This window comes from Anopheles coluzzii, chromosome 3, assembly GCF_943734685.1.
Source record: "Anopheles coluzzii chromosome 3, AcolN3, whole genome shotgun sequence".
NCBI classification, from domain to species: domain Eukaryota; kingdom Metazoa; phylum Arthropoda; class Insecta; order Diptera; family Culicidae; genus Anopheles; species Anopheles coluzzii.
Genome location: NC_064671.1, coordinates 5,200,503 through 5,209,160, shown reverse-complemented (window position 1 = coordinate 5,209,160; position 8,658 = coordinate 5,200,503).

Sequence of the window (8,658 nt, the reverse complement as noted above, 5' to 3'; positions counted from 1 at the left end):
AAACAATACTCTACTTGGAACGCAAGCCGAGGGGAAGAAATCGAAAAGACACGCACCGAATGGTCAATGCTCTCTCGCAGGGCGGGAAGTGGGAGAAATTGGGAAACTCGTGTGGCTATGATAATAATCATCCCCATCTAAAGAGATCTCATCTCGCGTTCGCGGTGACCATTACCGGTGAAGAAAAATCCCTTCAGCTTTCGGCAGGTGTCGCGCAATATAGCGAAGCACTTCGAGTTTATTGGCTCAATTTCCTGCCTTGATTGATCGCTTTGCTAAACCGAAGGGCAGCTGGCTGGGAGGCTCGGTCACAGTTTCTGCAAAGGAAAGTTCTTCCGATCCGCTGGACCTTCGGGGCGGGACGATAAACTTTTACTTTTTATTGACCACAGCGAGCGTGTCCCAGAGAGAACCTGCCCTGGTAGATTTGGAAAGTGTTGGGGAGCTGCTACCGGGTGATCGATCTCCTCCCCGGTTTATGATATAATATCGCAGAAAGTGACCAGCGGAAAGCAGTGTCCCAGCACTAAAACGGCGGAAAGGGTTTATGTCAACGATGCAAAAAAGATGCACGCCTCATGTCACCGGCCTGATTATGCTGTGCTACAAAGGCAAAGGCATATAAATAGGATTTATACGTCCATAAACGATCGTGAGCTGCGCTGTGATGATCGTTTGCAGCAGCACCACACTTATTTTATGTTGCCTCTCGTAAACACTTATCGGTGGATGTTTTTTGTGCTGTTCATTCATGTCCACACACACACACACACACACACACACACACACACGCACACACACAGTCACTTGGTGTGGCTTTTCATTTTTCTCGTGCGCGCCGGCTCTTAGGCTCTTCCCTGCCCGTTTGGACCATTAGGTTGGCAAATGAGCCGAGTAGGAGTAGCTGACGCCTTCTTTGGGGGGGGAGGGCGATCACTGCGGAGCACGTACTTGGAAACGGGAAGGGGGCAGCAGGAGAAAGTGAAGAAATTACTACTAGCCACAAACGCCCCGCTGCCCCGACCTCCCGAGCCCACCCCAGACGGGTGAGGATAGTAAGGGAATTTTCCAAAAATTAAATCCACCGTACACGCGGGCTGGGAAGGTCGTTAGCGTAGTGTAGGGCGGCCGTGGCGCTGGCCAATTGACGTAGGCATCATTAATTTCGTTATGGCAGCATTGCTCCCGGGCTTATCGATTAGGGCGGCTTTTTCTGTGTGTATGTGTGTGAGTGTGTGGGGAGTTTTCAATTTACTCCACGGGTTTAGCGGTACCTTAGGCTATGGGAAACCTGTAGGACCTGTCGGTATGTTTGTTTACCCATTTGGCTTATCTTGTGGCTTAATTTACCGTTTTTTGTTGTATTAATTATATTCTAATGAACCGAAGCTTGGAGCGTTCAAGGCTTGTTTGGATGTTTTAAGAGCGTCTAAGGTTTATTACTATTCTATATTTACTTGGTTATTGCATGCAAATCAATTTTCTCCTTCATTTTAATTTGCGAAATAATATTTCGCACGAAATTGTACCCTTTTCTTTCACTTCACCTTTCCTACCCTGTTTCGAGCAAACCAAAAAAAGAAGGAAAAAATAGCAATAACAACAAGTGCACGAAAGGTGCGAAAGTTTGCGCCACCACAACACAGCCATTCGCCGAACGCGCCGGCCACCGGCCAAGGAATCGCTCCTTCTATTCGGTTTGTTTGGTTGTTTGGGCCCGGTTTTGACCAGAAAGAAAGTGAACACAAGAAGGTTTCGGTCGGTTCGAGCTCGATTGCACGATCTCGATTCGATGTGCGTACACACTCGCACACACACATTCGCCACATCTTTCATTTGACCGTTGGCGAAATGAAAAATTAAACCTTCTCCAACACAACCCAAACCCCCCTTTTCGGTGCGATCGAAACGGGAACACCAGAGAAAAGCGCATAGCTTTAGGCACGAGCATCAAGAAGGTGGAGCAGCCATGTGAAGGTGGCTGGTGGCGGGTGTTGTTGTGCATCTGTGTTAGCTGTCCGATTGACCCAATGCCGCAGAGAAGCAGAAGCAAACGAATGCATACGCAAATCCATATGTGTGAATGGGGGTGGCGGCGATGTTGTGGCACACAAGAAAATTCGGATCGATATGATCGCGATCGACCGTTGTCAGATCGATTCGCGTTATACCATCGATTGGCTATTATTTCGTTTTGCTTGGTGTTTCGGTTTGGCAAATTGTGTGTCTTTATGTAACGGCAAGCGCACCTCCCTCCCCCGGTCGGCCAAAATGCATATCGCAAGGTTTGGTTGCACTTTTGTTTTTTTTGGGGCCGATCGTGTGGGAAAATCGTCCTGATTAACCGTGTGTGCGAGGGCGTGTGAGATGATTTGCAAATTTGCAAAGGTAATGTTTTGGCAGGGGTAGTAAAATTTGGATCTTACCTAACGCAAGGGTGTGGGTGTTGATGAGCGATTGAGTTATTTTTGTCCAAGCAAATGTAGTTTGTTTTTATCATGAATTTGGCTTTTTGTCTTCCCGCTGCCCCTACATTCGTTGCAATTTTATTTTGGAATTAATTTGGCAAACCTTTTGAAAATTGCATGGCTGACGATGCATTCATTGCATCATTACAGCTCAGCTTCAACACACTTGTACTCGTTTTTGTTTGTTATGTTCTTCTCTTCTATATATTAGTGTTGATATGACGTTCTTCCAAGTTCTTTTTCTAATTTGTTTTATTTCAATGACACTCGCAGTTTGTTCTTTTGTCGTTTTTCTTATATCTTTGTTAGTATCATTGTTATTTACCGCACACTTTATGTATTTTTTCCTTATCTGTTCTATTCTTAATTATTTTATATCCCTCGTAATACTGTTTGTGGTGTTCAGTTTCAAAAAACGTTTTAATTTTGAATTGATATCATCTTTCCCCAATTATCTCACAACTTTCTTACCAATTACACATATTTTTTACACTCGATACTCAACCATTCAAATCATTTAAAGCCGCTTTTACTCACAATTATTACAAGCACACATTAAAATTCTTCGCCGACACCTTCTTCATTGCACCGAATCGAATGATAAACCATTCCAGCATGGAAGGCCGGCTTTGAACAGCTTCTGCACCAAATGAAGCACACGCGTGTGTGTGCATGTGCGAGCTTCAACGCCAACGCCAACCACCAGACCAGCGCTAGCAGGTGAAAGCCTTTCGCCCAACTCGCCCGAGTTGGGAGCTTCAATCGAAAGTCGTCCTGGTGTGGTCCCGCAAAGAAGGGATGCGTGATGCCATTATGCGCGTCTGTTTTGCGTGATCGTCGCCTGCGTCGTCGGCGGCTGGCTGCATCATCGATGGCTAATCAAACGAGCGTAACAAAGAAGGTAACAACGCAACCGCGGCGACGCTTTCCCACATATCGCAGCACACACACACGCACGCACACGCACCGGCATTACTGCTGGAGCGCGTTGGCGAGTGACAACACTGGGAGCTGGCTGCCGAACGCCGGAATAAATCAAACCGCACGCCGGCAGGCGCGTGCCACGCGGAATGCAAAGTAGTCCACCCGCCCGGCCGGCTTCAGGTTTTCGGGAGCAGCTGGAGCAGGCAGGAGAATAGAAAACGAAATTTATGACGAAACACGCATCGATCGCGAGTGGCGCGTGAGCGTATGTGTCCCGGTGCGTATCTAAGTGGCGTTACGCATCTCCACAGGCGCGGCGAGCTGCGGAGCAAGGATTAGGCAGGTCTGTGCGCTGTGTTTGGAGCTGTGTGAACAATTTGCCTTCATCGAATGTGTCGCGTATGCAACCCCTTTCCTCCGCCATTACCTATTGTGAGTGCGCGGGGGTTTCACTTTCATTGGCGTTACGCGACAACGCACCGGCAACGTGCCCCGTACGCAAGTGACGGCCATGGCCAAAAGTGAGCGACATTGTGAGGTCTCCCGGGGGTGGGAGGGGGGGGCTAGAGGTGTCACAATCGCAACCGGAATCGTCGCGGCGGAACCGGCCCACAACCACGGCCAATGTCCGCAGCCCGGGAGGCCGGGAGTGAAACTACGATCGCTCACTGTCGATTTCGTTCGCGACTTTTCGAGCGACAAATTGGACGTCCGTTAAGAGGGGGAGGGGTGGGGGATGGGACACGGGAGAGCACAGTAAAGAAACGAAGGGACGGGCCCTGCAGGAGCTGTACGAATAGGGCGGATTAACGTGGACGAGTCACATATATCACTTGTCGAATGAAAATAGTCACATTAGTTCCGCCGCGATTGTGATTTAAAAGCGGTTTATTTTAATTAGGAGCTAAACAGTTAAATGGTTCAACTTTAGTACAACATTATGCAGACAATCTGTTGCTGGCGTGTATGCCCTTCAAGCGTATAGCTAATTAAAATGCAAAATAAGAGGTTTTATATCATGAAACATTAGTTTCTGCCAGTTGAGCAATGTTTTACTATGAAATTTAAATCAAATTTTGAACAAATATGTGTTAACGTGTTTAAAATATGTTTCTCATCAGACTTTATCTTGTCTTTTATGTTAGTTTGCATATCTTTTGACTAATGCATGTATTATTTATCTCTACTTTTCTTATTTTTTTAGTATTTAATTAGATCTCTCCTAAAAATATTCGATTTATTCTTCCAATTTCGCTTGATTTTGCGCACTTTCCTATCCTTTCAAATTGTTGCATATTTCACGGAGGATTTTTCACGCACGCAAAACCCAAACCAGCCAGCACCTGCGCGCCTCTGTGCAAATTTTCTATGCGCGGAAAATCAAATTCTTCTGTCCGCCGTATAAAGAATTGCACGAGAAAAGCGCACAAATGCAAGGGAAATCATTGCGTGCGGACAGCCCCAGCCGCAGCAGCATCAGCGCAAGGAAAAGTGTGCCCCTTCAACCGTGTCAAGCTCTCGCGGGAGCTGCGCGGGATGAACCAGCAGCCCCCCGGAATGCCGCACTCCGTCCGCCCGTCCGTCGTGTCTGTCTGTCTGTGTGTATGTAGATATGTTGCTGCAGCTAATTAAAGGTACCACACGGGTCTCGCTTCTGACGTGAAAATCGAAAATCTTGACCAGCATCAACTAGCGTGGCCTGCCTGGCAGACGCGGCTGCAGATAACAGTTTTCCATTCCGAAATCCGGTTTCCGTCCAGCGATTTTTCGGTTGGCGATCCGGCGAGAATGGTCCATGAGGCGAGTGTGTGCAGAGATTGTTTCTCTATCGCCTCTCTGAGTTGGGTGTGTGTGTGTGTGTGTGTTTCGGCGATGCACGTTATCTTTTGTTCGTGTCCACCCCATCTATGCTTCTTCGCGCTGGAATGTTTTCGCGATGAGATGAGGGAAACTGATCGACGGAAAGGGCGCCTGTGCGAGCGCGCGATCGCCTGGTCGAAGGGATTGTGGAAACAATTTACCATAAAATTTTCACTAACCACCACCACCACCCTAGCTAGCCACCTTAGCATCCTCGGCAGCAGCATCACGCGGGGAAAGTGATGGTTGAAGGGTGGCGCTTTTGGGCGGCGCTTCGGTGTTTGTTTTCTAAACTATTCAACCCCACGAAAAGGGATCGGTTGTAGCCGCAATGAATGGTGGTCAGTAATGATTTTCTGGCTGCACGGGTAAAAGGGAAAAGGAAAGCTTTGCAATTTTTGTGATTTTATTTTTTGTTGTTGCTCTCCAACACCTTCCTTAATATGTTTTGTCGGGATGTGTGTGTGTGTTGCTCACGAATATGAAGCATTTAAAATTATTAATGCGAAACTCATGTGGTCGTCTCGTCCGTGTAAGTGTATGATGCACAGGCGCCACAAAAACCCACAAAAAAGGAAAATTTCGAAGCAACGAAAGGGGTCCAAAAGTATAGAGAGACAGAATCCAAGAGGTTTCCTTGGCGGGTTGCTTCTTCGCCGCCAACCGGTTTGTGATAATTGCAGCCAAGACTGGTCAAACGGTAGCCCCCAAATGAAGATAAATGGTTGCAGTCGAGTGTCGAAATCATTGATGGAAAATATTGTTTATCTTTTGGAGAGATGCTATCTTAGGCGAATGGTGAAGAGATAGAGAGAGAGAGTGGTAATTTGTTTCGTATCGTGTTGTAGATCAAGTTTAAGGGCTTCATTGTAAAGGAACAAGTTTTGTTTATTCGAGATTATTCGTTCACTTTCTCATTCTTTATTTTCTGATTTAGTTTTCTAGTAATGGGGGCCTTCACGATTCTAGTTAGTTTTTTGTATGGAGTTTGACAGTTGGAGGCTGAAATCATGTAAACAATCCATACAAAACCACACAAAGAACTAGCCTGCAATTTTCAATCTAGATTATTCTAGCCACAAAGCTAGAATTAGATTCGAGTACCTGCTCGAAAACACGGTATTGTTTACATTTATCCCAAGGTGCATTAAAGAGATTAGGTGATGCAATATAGAATCAAAGTGTATGTAGTCCAGGTGGTCTCACAGCATTTTTTATAACCATTTTTGAGCATCACTTTTTAGCAGAACGAGTGAAAACTTTTGCTCAAACGAGCTTTCTGGAGGCTTGACGAATACTCAAAACACTCTTAAAATCTTCATTCAGAAGCAGAAATGAAGCCTTCTAAATTCATACACCTTGGGATAAGCCCACCTGTATATTATACTCACTTAGATAGCTGCTCTAAAACTGCTATATAGCGCGTGGCCACGGAGCTGAAAAAATGTTGAAAAAAATTTCAACTTTGTCAAAATTGCTTGTCAACTGCAAAAAAGAGCTTTTCTCGTGGCCGCACCAAAAACATACACAAGAGCGACAAAAAGCTCCAACATCTGAATATCATCGATATTTTGTTTAAGAAGTACTAATTAGGTACATAAATCAATGAGAATCATGCATTTTAGCATTATTATCATAACAATGGGTCACAACTGCGCCAAATAGCTGTTTGTTTACGCTTTTTCACGAACGTCAAGTTTTGTCAAGTTTTGTCAACTTTTTTTCCTGGCTGCTCCAGGTCACAAAATTTTGACAAAAGCTCAAAAAAGTGACAAAAGCTCACATTTTGAAAAATTTGTCAGCATTTTGTCACTCCCGTGGCCTTTCGCTTATACAATGCAAACAGCTGACAGGCTGAAATTTCAGCCTACGAACTTAAAACGGAAAGGGCCCCAATTTTGATCTTTTTTAGCTAGTTTTAGAGGTTTACATGCTTTGCTTAATTTTTTAAAGCTCTTCTTTAAGTTTATTATCGTCAGTTTATTTATTTTGTTTTTTTTTTTCCTCTCTCCCTTGTTTCACATCCACTCATGCATTACGCACAATTTGACGAACCATTAAAACGCTTACACCCGGGAATTGGAATTCAGTGCACACACATTAACACTTTTTCTTTCGTCGTCGTCGCCGAAGTTTTTGGTGTGGAAAAATGAAGGAAAAAGCCAACGGAAAGTGGGAGAAGGTACGCCGTGGAAGTGCCGTGAGACTTCCACGTCAAGAAGCTAATAGAAAAGCAAAAGAAAAAAAACAGTACGAGACATCGATCAACATTCAATTGAAGCAACGAAAAACAAAAAAATGTGTTCAAATTGTTTTTCCAAGTTTTTACTTTTACTCACCCCGACCGTCGCACCGTCTTCGATCCACACCTTCGAGGGTTTTTTTGCTCTGTACAGCTCCTGTACAGCTCGGTGCGTTATGATCGATCTGTTTTTTTCTTCTCTACAATCAATTTCACACTTTGGTGGGTTTTGTATAATTTGGATAAGCTTTTTGGTCAATGTTTCACACCATCGCGCCACGCTGGGCGCGGCAGGAGTCTTTTATCAGTGGGAGGGAAACTTTAGTTTCACTTCAAAACCGCTGTCCAAAGGTGAACCGTCGTACGTATCGGCCAGTATGTGTGTTAATGCATAATTTCCATGTCCATTAAGATGCATGCATTAATGCTTTGCTTTATGCTGAGCAGTCGTGCCCGAAATGTGAACAGAATAATGCTTTAGATGCTGCTAATTAAGCATACGAAGTGTCCGAGTGAGTGTGTAAATTTCAAAACACTGCTTTTTTGTGTTTATTAACGCCCTTTACGATTTCTCCCTTTAAGACGTTGGGACCATTTAAATAATAGCATGCCCACAAAACACGCCCTTGCACTGCTCTCTGCATAACAACGCATCACGCCACGCAGCTGGACCGCTTAGTTCCGGGTTCGATTATGAGACGCGTCAACCAAAAACTAATTAACCAGTCCATTTCTGGCCCCGTCGGACCGTTTACCCCAGGTGGGTGTATGAAGCAATGTGTTATTAGGTGCGGTACCCTCCCCATTTTGGCTTTCCCAAAACAATTCAAATTAAGGAGTGAGATGGTGGCAGAAAGAAGAGAGAAGAAAAAAAACATAAATCGCTTGCCAATAGAAAAGGCGCTGCTGTGGGGTGTGGAGTGCATCCGAATGAAGGCAAATCACCCACCCAAACGCCAAACCACCGCAAAAACCACACGGCGCAATGCTTTCGCTTTCGTTTGGGCTTTGCGCCGGAATGATTTTGCCACCCACCGTAAACGGGTGCGTGGTGCGTTCCGCTGTGGGTTCTCCCGGGCCCATACACGCGGAAGTGGCCGTTGGGTTTGCTGCCCCCTCGCGGGTGATGATTGTATTCAAATTTTGCTCACGTGCTCACTGCTT